This window comes from Gossypium arboreum, chromosome 10 (assembly GCF_025698485.1).
Source record: "Gossypium arboreum isolate Shixiya-1 chromosome 10, ASM2569848v2, whole genome shotgun sequence".
In the NCBI taxonomy this organism is placed as follows: domain Eukaryota; kingdom Viridiplantae; phylum Streptophyta; class Magnoliopsida; order Malvales; family Malvaceae; genus Gossypium; species Gossypium arboreum.
The window spans coordinates 29,426,607-29,442,431 of record NC_069079.1 but is presented as its reverse complement, the minus strand read 5'-3'; positions in this window follow the sequence as shown (position 1 = coordinate 29,442,431).

Below are 15,825 nucleotides of genomic sequence, written 5' to 3'. Positions count from 1 at the left end.
AACTTTTGCATATTTACACTTTTGCCCCAAAGCTCGTAAATTAAAATTCAGCCTATTTTCTTATGTTTTATGACATGCTGATCATTTTTCCTTCTATGGCAACATCAAATTCTCACTCTAACATGTACTTATGACTATTAGGTATTTTTACCGATTAAGCCCTTTTGCTCGTTTTCACTTAAAACCGAGTAGCATAAGTTGTCTAACATAATTTAAAACCTCATATTCTATCATAAAACACCAAAATACACAAATTTCACCTATGGGTATTTTTCCAAATATAAACCCTAGGTTAAATTATTGCTAGCATAAGCTAAATCGAGCTAGGGACTCCAAAAGCGTAAAAATCATTAAAAGCGAGGCTAGAACGGACTTACAATCGAGCTTGGAAGCTTGAAAACCCTATCCATGGTTTCTCCTTGCTATATTCGGCCATGGGGTTGAAGATGAGCAAAATTGGCTTTTAATTTTGTATTTTAATTCATTTTACCCTAAATGACCAAAATGCCCTTACTACTAAACTTTCCAAAATTCCATCCATGTCCAATTTTGTCCATAGACTTAGAAATTGGTAAAATTACTCTTTAAGGACCTCTAATTAATAATCTAATTCAATTTTATGCAAAATACTTCTAGAACACAAGTTTTGCAATTTATTCAATTTAGTCCCAAATTTCAAATTAAGCACTTTATGCATAAAATTTCTTCACGAAATTTTCACACAATCATGCAATCATATCATAGACCTTAAAATAATCATAAAATAATTATTTCTATCTCAGATTTTGTGGTCACGAAACCACTATTCTGACTAGGCCCAAAATCAGGATATTACAACTAGACTCATATCTCATGAGTTTTGAATAAGAACCTGTACCACTCACAACATGATTATTTCATTCCATATCATTGTCATAAGCTTTTAAAATAACTCGTGAAACCATTTGGAATACTAAAGGATATCTAACAAGCTTTAAACAAGATGGTGAATTGCTGATGCCATGTTCCAAACATGGACTTACATTGGCTCACTTGTCGAGGCCGATGCCATGTCCCAAACATGGTCTTACACTAGCTCTTATCTCAGTGCCGATACCATGTCCCAGACATGGTCTTACACTGGCTCTCACAACATCGCCGATGCCATGTTCCAACCATGGTCTTACACTGTCTCTTATATCGTGGCCAATGCCATGTCCCAAACATGGTCTTACACTGGCACACATATCACCCAAATTTCATGTCATGAATATCCAATATATTTCTAAGTTCAACCTTGAATTTACTGTATTAATTTCATCATACATTATTCATAATCATATTATGCAAAATAAATCATTCAACACATAATAACGATAAAGTTACCTTACTCATTTACAACTTACCTCAGTATACAAAAAGTGGACGACTAATTGGTTTTATTCTACTAGCTTGGTTTTTCCCCGGTCTAGGTCTGGATTTTGTATTTCTTGATCTAAAATGATAAAAATTCATTGATTTAATCATCATATTAATTAATGCATTTCATAAATCATATTTTGGCAAAATAATCATTTTGCCCCTAGACTTTCACAAAATTATGATATTACCCCTAGGCTCGTAAATCTATTTTTATCAAATTTTCTCACTAACCAAGCCTAGTTGAATTCTTTTTATACTAGAAGCAGCCCACAATTCTCATCATTTCACACATTTACCACATAGTTTATAACTTATGCAAAGTTGTCCTTAGTTAGGGTTTTCATGAAAACTATTTCACAAAAGTTGTTTGTTTAACAACCATGATTCATTTTCTTCCATAAAAGTTCAGCAAACAACATGAAAACTCTCATGGTAAAACCCTAGAATTTCAACCATTTTGCAAAATAGTCCATCATTAGCTAGATTATGCTACAGTGGTCCTAAAAGTACAAAAATTATCAAAAAAGGCCATCAAAATCACTTACTTTTAAGGGTAAAGAGTGGCTGAAATTTTGAAGCTCCAAAACCCCTAAAATGGCTAAAATTTTCGGTAGTGAAAGAAAGGATGAAAAAGATGAATTCTTTTGTTTTATTTAATCTTATTTTCTACTCAAAATAGGCTACCAACTTCACCAAATTTGATTTTTTTATTCATCTTTGTCCCAATGGCTGACCACCCCTATTGAGATGGGTCTATTTGCCCTTTAAAGACCCTTGATTATGATTCTCTAGCTATTTAACACCATTTGCTAGAAAAACAAAACTTTTGCTCTTTATGCAATTTAGTACTTTTTCGCGATTAAGCATGCAATCGCTAGAATTATTTCACCAAAATTTTCATGTACTCATATAAACATGCTATAACACATAAAATTATATATAAAAAATAATTTCTTCGACCTCGGGTTAGTGGTTCTGAAACCACTGTTCCGACTAGGCCCAAAATTGGGCTGTTACATTTCTCCCTTTTAAGGATTTTCATCCCTAAAAATCTTACTGTTAAAAAGGTTTGGGTATTGGTCTCTCATAATTTCCTCGAGCTCTCATGTGGTCTCTTGATCCCCATGTCAATGCCAGAGTACTTTCACGAGTGCTATACTTTTATTTCTCAATTTATTGACCTCTCGGGCTAATATCTTAACCGGCTCTTTGTCATAAGTCATGTTTGATCGAATCTCAACCTCTGTTGGAGAAAAAACGTGCGAAGGGTCAGAACGATAACGGTGCAACATCGACACATGGCAGACATTGTGGATCTTCTCTAACTTAAATGGCAAGGCTAGCTGATAAGCTACCGGTCCAATTTTCTCAGTCACCTCAAAAGGTCCAATAAAGCGTGAACTTAATTTTCCTTTCTTACCGAATCTGAGGATTTTCTTCCATGGAGATACTTTCAAAAACACCTTATCACCGACTTGAAACTCAATTTCTTTTCGTTTCAAATCCACGTAAGATTTCTGTCTATCCGAAGTGGCCTTTAAATAGTCACAAATCACCTTCACTTTCTCTTTAGTCTCCTTGACCAAGTTAACCCTGTGAATCTGATTCTCTCTCAGTTCAGTCAAATACAAGGGCGTTCGGCACTTACGCCCGTACAACACCTCATAAGGTGCCATTTTCAAACTCAACTGGTAGCTATTGTTGTAGGAAAACTCTACCAGCGGTAAATATTTTTCCCAACTGCCTTAGAATTTTAGGACGCGACACCGCAACATGTCTTAAAGAATCTGAATTACTCTCTCCAACTGGCCGTCAATTTGCGGATAGAAAGCCGTGCTAAAGTCTAACTTTTTCCCAAAGCCTGTTGTAACTTTTTCCAAAACCTCGAAGTAAACCTTAGATCTCTATCCGAAAAAATTGACAAAGGTACTCCATGAAGTCTCACAATCTCAGAAATATATAACTTGGCTAGCTTATCAAGTGAGTAGTCGGTACGCACTGGAACAAAATGAGCTAATTTCGTTCGTCGATCAACTATGACCCAAACAACATCTTTCTTTCTGGGTGACAACGACAATCCCATCACAAAATCCATGGTAATTCGATCCTATTTTCATTCGGGAACCATCACAGGCTAAAGTAAACCTGAAGGTACTTGGTGCTCGGCTTTCACTTGCTGACAAATTAAACATTTTGACACAAACTCTGAGATGTCTCTTGTCATGCCCGGCCACCAATACAATCTCTTCAAGTCATTATATATCTTAGTACTACCCGGATGGATTGACATATAACTACTATGTGCCTCGTGAAGAATTTTCCCAATAAGCTCATCATCTCTAGCTACACAAACCCTATCTTGGAACATCAAACAACTGTCGGTACAAATCCAAAAATCTAATTCATCAACTGTCTCAAACTGAGTCATCTTGGCTTGTAAATCTTTATCACTCTTCTGAGCTTCACAAATCTCTTGAAGAAACATAGGTCTAGCTCTCAACTCTGCTAGAATCGAACCATCCTCGATTATAGACAACTGAGTATTCATAACTCTCAAGGCAAATAATGACTTCCTATTTAATGCATCTATGACCATGTTCCCCTTTCTTAAATAATAGTCAATTACCAACTCATAATCTTTTATCAACTCTAGCCATCTCCGTTAGCAAAGATTTAATTCCTTTTAAGCCATTAACTTTAGACTTTTATGGTAGGTGAATATTTGGCATCTCTCTCCATATATAGATGGTTTCTCCAAATCTTCAGTGCGAACACTATGGCGGCCAACTCTAAGTCGTGAGTCGGATAGTTTTTCTCATACAGTTTCAATTGTCTCGAAGCATACACTATATCCTTGCCTTCTTGCATAAGCACGCATCCTAATCCATTAAAAGATGCATCACTATACATTACAAATTCTTTTCTCGGTTGCAGTTGCACTAGGACCAGTGCTTCAGTCAATAGTGCTTTCACTTTTTCAAAACTCTACTGGCACTTCTCTGTCCATTCAAACTTGACATCTTTCTGTACTAACCTCATCATCGGAGTAGCAACCATGGAGAATCCTCTAACAAATTGTCTGTAGTAACCCGTTAAGCCTAGAAAGCTTCTAATATCTGATACATTCATCGCAGTTTCCACTCAACAATAGCCGAGATCTTACTCGGGTCAACTCTAATTCCACCGCCTGACACGATGTGTCCCAAGAATCCAACCTCTCGGAGCCAAAACTCACTTTTACTAAACTTGGCATATAATTGTTTATCTCTTAATGTCTTCAAAAAGGTTCTTAAATGCTCTGTGTGCTCACTCTCATCATGAGAATAAATTAATATATCGTCGATAAAAACAACCAAAAACTTATCCAAGTACGGCCAAAAAATACGATTCATCAAGTCCATAAACACGACGAGGGAATTTGTTAAGCCAAAGGGCATGACAAGGAACTCATAGTGCTCCTATCTCGTCCGAAACGCAGTTTTCGTCACATCTTGCTCCTTAACTCTTAGCTGGTAATAGCCAGATATCAAGTCTATCTTAGAAAACCATGTGGCTCCATTTAGTTGATCAAATAAATCGTTGATCCTTGGCAAGGGATACTTGTTTTTCACCGTCACTTTGTTGAGCTATCTGTAGTCTATACATAACCTCTTCGACCCGTTTTTCTTTTTCACAAAAAGTACCGGAGCACCCCACTGGGAATAGCTCGGTCTCACAAAACCCTTGTCTGTTAATTTTTATAGCTATACTTTTAACTCTGTTAACTCCATCGGAGCCATCCTATACAGAGTAATCGAGATAGGTGCTGTACCAGGGACTACCTCGATACCAAACTCAACTTCCCTAGTTGGAGGTTATCTGGACAATTCTTCCGGAAACGCATCCGAGTACTCACATACCACTGGTACTGACTCAATCTTTACTCCCTTTTCTCATGTACTTCTCAGCAGTCATAGAAGAAATCAGTACTGGTAAACTATCCAATTCACCTGATTCAACCCGAATAATATCCCCATTTTCACATCTTAATTCAAAAAATTTACTACCACAGTTTACTAACACATTATGAATAGTCAGCCAATCCATGCCAAGAATTAGATCAAATTCATCAAACGGTAGTAGCATGAGGTTAGCCGGAAAACAGTGGCCCCTAACCAATAAAGGACAGTTTCTACACACTTTGTCGACTATTACATGTTTGCCTAACGGGTTGGACACTTTTACCACAAATTCAGTAGACTCCACTAGCATATTCGTACTAGGTACCAATTTCATGCAAATATAAGAGTGGGAAGACCCTGAGTCTATAACGCCCCCACGCCCGAGACCATCAGCGGAGTCAAGCTTGAGGGGTTACCGAACATAATTTATCAATTTAAGAACTTCAAATCATTTGTTTCTACATTCACAGCTTTCTAGCTACTAGCGTCACAGTTACAAGAAAAATCATATCTCGAGTTACGAAACTTGAAATCAAGATCCATAAATTTTTCCTGAATCTAGACTCATATATCTATTTAAAAAAATTTTTCTAGAATTTTTTATTGGGCCAATTAGTACAGTTTATTAATTAAAGTATCCCCTGTTTTAGGGTTCGACTGCTCTGACCTCTGTGTATTACGAATCAGATATATCTCTATACAAAATTTCAATGACTATGAGGTTTGTTTCTATTAAAACTATACTCAATACGGAATCTGTACATATAAATAAAAACTTCTAATTATTTTAGTAAAATTTATTATGAATGTTTAAAGTCGAGCAGGGGATCCAGAAATCACTCGCCCTGTTTACATAAAAGTTTAAATATCTCATAAAATATAATTTATGTTCCTGTTTTGTTCAATCCATATGAAAATAGACTCATTAAGCTTCAATTTCATAACTTACTCATCATTTAGTTCTATTTATACTATTTTTAGTGATTTTTCAAATTCATGTCATTGCTGCAGCAATATTACGCTTTTAAGGCAAGTTTCATCTTTCCATGAATTTTTATGAACTAGATAACTGTTAAACTTCCATGATATCAAACATGATCTAAATTAGCCATCACCATGACTTATCAATATCAAACATTTTCTCAACCAAACATGGCCATATCATAAAATTATTTACACAAAATAGGTATATAAAATTATTTACACAAAATAGGTATATTGCTATACATGCCATACTTTAGTTGTACAAGCCATTTACCAAGATAAAAGTCCTTTGGATAGTGTGACCGAACTTTCGACCTGTCCCGATTCCTGAGCCAGCTTGTTCAAAACTACAGTGAATGAAAAGGAAGGAGTAAGCATAAATGCTTAGTAAGTTCATATGTAAATAACAAGTAACATAACAATACAAATATACCAAACAACTTTAGCATGGTACCACCAAAACATATATCACATCTTTAAACATCATTCATCATCTTACCACCTTATCGTTGTTGTATCTATTTTCAACCCGAGGGTTAAGAACATACCTGTCCAAAGTGTCCATTTCACAACACTTACCCAAAACGTCACTTATATCTTAAGTGCTCTTCCATTAAACTAGAAATTTCATCCGTTGAACACATCGGAATATAACTCGGATACATGGATAATTTGCACATAAGTGCCTCATATGTAATCAAAAAATCATGTAACCCGCCCCTAAGTGAACTCGGACTCAACTCAACGAGCTCGGGCGTTTGCATACATAAGTGAACTCGGACTCAACTCAAAGAGTTCGGATGCCTAGTTACATTTCACGAACTCGGACTCAACTCAACGAGTTTGAACATTCGCATCCATAAGTGAATTCGGACTCAACTCAACGAGTTCGGATGCTCAACCATCCTAGTGACATGTCACTTGTATCCTAATCTATTCCTAAGGTTCAAACGGGCTTTTTCCCTCGATCTCACATTTGCCATCTTCCATGGAATATCGGAACCGATACTCGGTAGCAATTCATATTTATCAAGTAGTAAACATAATTTGCATATTACTCAATATTAACCACAAAGCATAATATTTCACGATTAAAAATTAGCATATCATATAATTAACATTAATAACTTAAAAATAACATTTATGCTACATTATTTACACATGAACTTACCTTGGTACCAAAATATAAAAATTTTGCAATTTAGTCCACAATCTTTTCTTTTCCTTGATCACGACTTGAATCTCGTTTTTCTTGATCTATAATACCAAATTAATCTTATTTAATACATACATTTATCAAAACAGCATTTAATACGAACTTTAAAAAAAATACACTTTTGCCTCTAAACTTTTGCATAATTACACTTTTGCCCTAGGCTCAGGAATTAAATTTTATTCCATATTCTTATGTTTTATAACATGCTGATCACTTTTCCCTTCTATGGCAACATCAAATTCTCTCTCTAACATATACTTGTGACTATTAGGTATTTTTGCCGACTAAGCCCTTTTACTCGTTTTCACTAAAAACCGAGTAGCACAAGTTGTCTAACATAATTTAAAACCCCATATTCTATCATAAAACATCAAAATATACAAATTTCACCTATGGATATTTTTCCAAATATAAACCCTAGGTTGAATTATTGCTAGCATAAGCTTAATCGAGCTTAAGGATTCCAAAAGCGTAAAGAACATTAAAAGCGGGGCTTGGAATCACTTACTATGGAGCTTGGAAGCTTGAAACAAACCCTAGCTATGGAGAACCCTTGAAATTTCGGCCTAATGAAGAAGATGGACAAAATTGGCTTTTAATTTTGTTTTTAATTCATTTTAATAACTAAATGACCAAAATACCCTTACTACTAAACTTTCCAAAATTCCTTCCATGTCCTAATTTTGTCCATGAACTTAAAATTGGTCAAATTGCTATTTAAGACCTCCTCATTAATATTCCAAAACAATTTCATACTAAAACTTCTAGAATGCAAGTTTTGCAACTTATTCGATTTAGTCCCTACTTTCAATTTAAGCACTTTAGGCATAGAATTTCATCACGAAATTTTCACACAATCATGCAATCATATCATAAACATCAAAATCATTGTAAAATAATTATTTCTATCTCAGATTTGTGGTTCTGAAACCACTATTCGATTAAGCCCTAATTAGGATATTACAACTCTCCCCCTTTTAAGGATTTTCGTCCTCGAAAATCTTACCGAAATAACAGTGTGGGTATTAGTTTCTCATAGTTTCTTCAGGTTCCCATGTAGTCTCTTCTACCCCATGCTTTTGCCACAACACTTTTACAAGTGCAACACTTTTATTTCTTAGTTGTTTGACTTCTCGAGCTAAAATCTTAATCGGTTCTTCTTCATAAGTCATATCCGTTCAGCAGTTCAATTTACGTCGGTGAAATTATATGTGAAGGATCCGAACGATACCGACGTAACATAGATCGTGAAACACATCATGAATCTTCTCTAATTCGGGTGGTAACGCTAGCGATATGCTACCGGTCCAACTTTTTCAATTATTTCATACGGTCCAATAAAAGCGGACTTAACTTGCCCTTTCGTCCAAATCTAAGGACTTTCTTCCATGGAGACACTTTCAAAATACCTTATCACCAACTTGAAACTCCATTTCCTTTCGTTTCAAATCCGCATAAGATTTACATCTATCAAGCGACTTTCAAACAATCTCGAATCACTTTCACCTTTTCTTTGGTTTCTTTTATTAAATCAACTCCATAAATCTGATTTTCCTTGAGTTCAGTCCAATACAATGGCGTCTGACATTTACGACCATATAATGCTTCATAAGGTGCCATCTTCAAACTTGTCTGATAACTATTATTATAAACAAATTCTACCAACGGTAAATACTTTTCCCAACTACCTTGAAATTCCAATACACAACATCTGAGCATGTCTTCAAGAATCTGAATTACTCTCTCTGATTGTCCATCAGTTTGTGGATGAAAGGCAGTGTAACACCCAGTACCCGAGACCGTTGCCGGAGTCGAACAAGAGGTGCAAACAGACTTAATTCAATTATTTGCACAGTCCATTTTAAAATTTCCAGACAAGCTGGCTAACTGCGTCACTGTCACCTTAAAAGTCATATCTCAAGTTCCAAAACTCGAAAACCAGTTCCGTAAATTTTTCCTGAAACTAGACTCATATTTCCACCTACAAATTGTTTTCTAGAATTTTTTGTCAAGCCAATTAGTACAGTTTATTAGTTAAAGTCTCCCCTATTTCAGGGTTCGACTACTCTGACCTTCATGCATTACGACTTAGATATCTCCCTGTACAGGGATTCAATACTTATGCTGTTGGTTTCTAAAGAAACTAGACTTGAAAAGGAATCTATACATATATGGTATGACTTCTAATTATCTCTGGTTAATTTATAATGAATTTCCAAAGTCAGAACAGGGGATCCAGAAATCGCTCTGGCCCTGTTTCACAAAAACTTAATCATCTCATAAAATAAGGCTCATATGATCATTTTGTTACTTTCATATGAAAATAGATTCATCAAGGTTCGATTACATAATTTATTCACAATTTAATTCTATTCCTACTATTTTTAGTGATTTTTCAAATTCACATCACTGCTGCTGTCGGTATCTGTTTTTAAGGTAGACTTTACCTATTTCATAATTTCCATGATTCAACTAGCCCTTTTACATACATAGCACAAAAATATGATCGTGATTAACCATTCCAATGGCTAATCATTGCCAAGCATTTCCACACCTCTCAATAACCCTATATATACAAAATGATTATCACGCTATGCTCAAAATATATAAGCCATTTTCGCATGGCTATCCAAATATATACAATACAAAAGTACTTGACTAACAACAAAAGGGCAGCCATATACATGCCATTATCAGAGTTCAACTAAAAGAGTACCAAAAGGGCTTTGATAGTGTGGGCGACTTCAACTTTGACACTCCCGAGTCCGATAGCTGACGAACCAAAATCTATAAAACAGAGAATCAAAGAAACGGAATAAGCATTTAATGCTTAGTAAGTTTTGGGTAATGAAATCATGCACAACTAAAGTACAGCATTTATATGACTAAACGAATGATTTCATATACACATTTTCTCACAACCATACCTACTTCACATTTCCAACCCTTATATTCATACATAAGAAATCAACTTGACTAAAGGCCAGAAGCTTGTTAATCGATTGAGCGAATACTATTTAAAAGGAATCAATTATTCCAATGCATCTACAAAACATACCTCAACGTTGGGGTTTTACGAGCGTATTAATTGAAATTATTACAGCAAGATTGCTCATTCCCAAACCAAGTACCTTTGGGATTTAGCCGGATATAGCTACTCGCTCAAATGCCTTGGGACTTAGCAGGATATAGTAACTTCGCACAAATGCCTTGAGGCTTAGCAGGAATTAGTCACTAGCACAAATGCCTTGGGACTTAGCCGGTTATCATCCGAATATTCATGCACATATCAATAAATCATGACACATCTATATTTCATTTTCATAACTAGAATTCAAACACAAGTCACTTATCAAGCATTATCATTTTTGGCTCAATAGCTACATACAAAGAACATGATTTTGATTTGCTCATAACATGATCTAATCGAATCATAATCTAAGTTCCATTACTTGAAAACTTACCTCGGATGTTGTCGAACGATTTCAACGGCTATTCGATCACCTTTTCCTTTCCTTTATCGGATTTAGTTCCCCTTTGTTCTTGAGCTTAATTTAACAAATAAATTGATTTAATCATTTTGAACATCAAAGAGAAACTCAAGGTACTTAGCCCATGTATATTAGGCATTAGAGTCATATATGTATGAAATCATGAATCAAATTCAACATATTTGCCAATATTCCCCTTAGCCGTTTTTCTAAGTCAAGATAAAGCCATCAATATGCTTACCTATAGCCGAATGTACACATCAACCTATGTATTCATTCATGTGGCCGAATATGCATGTTTATGTTCGGGCCGATTGTATACTTAATACATTCTACAAATATGGTCACTTGTATTGACTAAATACCATTTTGTTTCAAGTTCAAAACTCGGCTAATACACATATATACACTAGAAATCAAATACTAACATTTGCACTTCACCTTAATAGCTAGCTTAGCAAACCTTAATTTAACATATAATTGTGCATAACACAATTGCACAATTAAAGCATCCTCTCCATTCCATCAATTCAAAACACATACATTACTCAATAATGTTCAAAATCATATTCGGCCTTAGTACATAACTTGCTAGCTGATTTTTCTCCATCTAGCAACTAATGCACATATGTGCTCATTTGTTAGACTCTACTTCATCTAACTACTAACCTTTTTTTTTTTTCATCCAAATAACATGAACAACAACCATATTTCTCTTCTACTTCCTACCATGGCCGAATGCTCAAGACACCATACCATGATTTTCATAATTTTGACATGGGTTACTAAAATAACTTGATACCTCATCAACACAACATCAACACCAAGCAAGAATGACAACATCCATGGCCGAGTATCATCTCCATCAAATAGCAAAAAGAATTTAAACCATGGGCTAGGTAGAATTCAAACTAACATCTAAAAATATGCATGAATTTCATGGAATAACATCAAACATACCTTAACCTAGTTACAAGCATGGCGAACCTCTTCAACCTTTCTTCCTTTCTTTTCTTTGATTTTTCGGTCAAGAAGAACAAAATGAGAACTTTTTCTCTTTTTTTTTCATCACCCATGCTCCTTATTTTATTATTCCTAACATAAAACACTAACATAAAATGTTTATAATACCTTTTAACCCATAGCATGGCCGGCCACCATCCTAAGTTTTGGGTAATTTGACATGCAAGGACAAACATTTTCCAGCATGCATCAATAGGCCACTTTAGCATTTGCCTAGCACATTTCTAAAATTTCTCACACAAGTCCTATTTAGCAAAATTCACTTACAATTAACAAAATTCAAACATGAAATTTTCACACATGCCTATCTACATATAATAAGCATCAAATATAACGGTTAATTATTTTTATGACTTCGGTTTTGTGGTCCGAAACCACTTTCCGACTAGGGTCAATTTAGGGTCATCACTGGTGGTGCTCCCCACTTAAGAAATTTTGTCCCGAAAATCTTACCGGTAAATAGATTTGGGTATCGTTCTTTCATAGAGTTCTCGGTTTCCCAAGTAGCTTCTTCGATTCCGTGTTTGAGCCATAACACCTTTACTAACGGAACTCTTTTGTTTCGCAACTCTTTCACTTCACGAGCTAGGATACGAATCGGTTCTTCTTCATAACTCAAGTCAGATTGAATTTTGACCTCTGATGGACTAATTATGTGCGAAGGATCAGATCTGTAACGTCGAAGCATCGAAACGTGAAAAACGTTGTGAATCCTTTCAAGTTCAAGGGGTAAAAGCAACCTATATGCAACTGGACCAACTCGTTCGGAGATTTCATACGACCCAATGAATCTTGGACTCAGTTTGCCCTTACGGCCAAATCTGAGTATCTTTTTCCAAGGTGAAACCTTAAGAAACACTTTGTCTCCCACCTGATACTCAATATCTCTTCGTTTTAAATCTGCGTACGACTTCTGACGATCGGATGCTACCTTCAGACTTTCACGAATTATTTTTACTTTCCGCTCAGCATCTTTAATCAAATCAACTCCGAAAATTTTACTTTCACCGAGCTCGGTCCAAAACAACGGTGTACGGCATTTACGACCGTACAAAGCCTCGTAAGGTGCCATCTTAATACTTGATTGAAAACTATTGTTGTAAGCGAATTCAATCAAAGGTAAATACCGTTCCCATGAACCACTAAACTCTAGGATGCAACATCTCAACATATCCTCGAGTATCTGAATTATCCGCTCGGATTGACCATCGGTTTGGGGATGAAAAGCGGTGCTAAAATGCAACTTGGTACCCAAAGCTTCTTGCAATTTCTTCCAAAATCGCGAGGTGAATCTCGGATCTCTATCCGACACAATAGAAATGGGTACCCCGTGTAATCTCACAATCTGAGAAACATACAATTCAGCTAGTTTATCCAATGAATAATCCGTATGTACGGGAATAAAATGAGCCGACTTAGTCAGTCTATCAACAACAACCCAAATCGCCTCTTTCTTACTCACCGACAATGGTAACCCAGATACAAAATCCATCGTCATTCGTTCCCATTTCCATTCAGGTATCATGATCGGCTGAAGTAAACCTGTAGGCACTTGATGTTCCGCTTTCACTTGTTGGCATATTAAACACTTCGAAACAAAATCGGAAATGTCTCATTTCATACCATGCCACCAAAACTGACGTCTCAGATCGTTGTACATTTTCGTACTCCCCGGGTGAATTGACATTCGGCTACAATGAGCTTCGTTCAGAATCGTCGAAATAAGTTCTGAATTTCTTGGAACACACAAACAACTTCTGAACCTCAAACAATCGTCATCATCAATTTGAAACTCTGATTCCATATTCGAAACACATTCAGCCCATTTTGCAACTAATTCACCATCGACTTTCTGAGCTTCACGAATTTGATGAATCAACAATGGTCTAGCCTTTAATTCCACTACTAACACATTGTCGGATAGAACGGACAAGTGTACATTCATCGCTCATAAAGCAAACAGTGATTTACGACTCAAAGCATCCGCAACCACAATAGCCTTTCCTGAGTGATAGTCAATGACAAGCTCATAATCTTTTAACAACTCGAGCCAACGTCTTTGTCGCAGATTCAAGTCTCTTTGAGTCATCAAATATTTGAGACTTTTGTGATCCGAAAATACATGGCACTTCTCACCAAATAAGTAATGTCGCCATATTTTCAAAGCGAATACGATGGCAGCTAATTCGAGATCGTGGGTTGGATAATTTTTCTCATGTGGCTTCAATTGTCTCGACGCGTAAGCTACAACTCGACCTTCTTGCATCAATACACAACCCAACCCAAGTAAGGATGCATCACTGTAGATGACAAACTCCTTGCACGATTAAAATTTGCACTAATCTTGGAGCTTCCGTCAAATGAGTTTTCAATTGATCGAAACTTTTCTGACACTTTTCTGTCCATTCAAACTCAACATCTTTCTGAAGTAGTTTTGTCATTGGTGTGGCTATCATCGAGAAACCTTTTACAAACCGTCTGTAGTAACCAGCAAGTCCCAAAAAGCTCAGAACCTCAGTAATATTTCTCGGAGGCTTCCAGTTAAGTATGGCTAAAATTTTGCTCGGATCAACTCGAATGCCCGATGCAGATACCACATGACCCAAGAAGCTAACCTCTCTTAACCAGAACGCGCACTTACTAAACTTAGCATATAACTGCTTATCCCATAAAATCTGCAACACTAATCTCAGGTGCTCAGCATGTTCGGTCTCATCTTTTGAATAGACTAAGATGTCATCAATAAACACAACTACAAACCGGTCCAAATCGCTCGAAGATCCGATTCATCAAATCCATAAATACCGTAGGGCATTAGTGAGCCCAAGCGGCATCACTAAGAACTCGTAGTGACCGTATCTCGATTCGAAAAGTTGTTTTGGGTATATTGAATCTCGAATTACATGAATCGATAATAACCCGATCTCAAATCTATCTTTGAAAACACTGAGGCTCCCTTTAGTTGATCAAACAAATCGTCAATGTGCGGTATCGGATATTTATTCTTTATTGTCACCTTATTCAGCTGACGATAGTCGATGCACAACCTCATGGTTCCGTCCTTCTTTTTTACAAACAATACTGGTGTACCCCACGGTGAGAAACTTGGTCGAGCGAAACCTCTATCCATCAACTCTTGCAACTGAGCCTTCAATTCCTTTAACTCCGTTGGTGCCATACGATACGGAGCTATCGAAATCGGTGTAGTCCCAGGTACAAGCTCAATGCCAAACTCTACCTCCCGAACAGGTGGTAAACCCGGTAATTCTTCGGGAAAAACATCCAGATATTCGCAAACCACCGGCACAGATTCAGGCTTCTTTTCTAACTCTTTGTCATCAAGTTTATATGCTAGGTATGCTTTACACCCCTTTCTTACATACTTCTGAGCCAACATCGATGATATTACAGCTGGCAACCTATTCCAGTCAGTAGACTCAACTCGGATTATCTCGTTATTTACACACCTCAAATCGATGGCTTTTCTTTTGCAATTTACAATTGCATCATGTACGGTCAACCAATCCATACCGAGGATAACATCAAATTCATCAAATGGTAAAAGCATCAAATCGGCCGGAAAACAGGAACCTCGGATTATTAGGGGACATTTCTTACACACTTTGTCGACAAGCACGTAACGACCCAAGGGATTTGACACCCAAATTATGAACTCAGTAGACTCAACAGGTAAAGTTTTACTGGATGCTAAGGTTTCACATATATAAGAATGAGTAGAACCAAGGTCAATCAAAGCAATCACATTAGT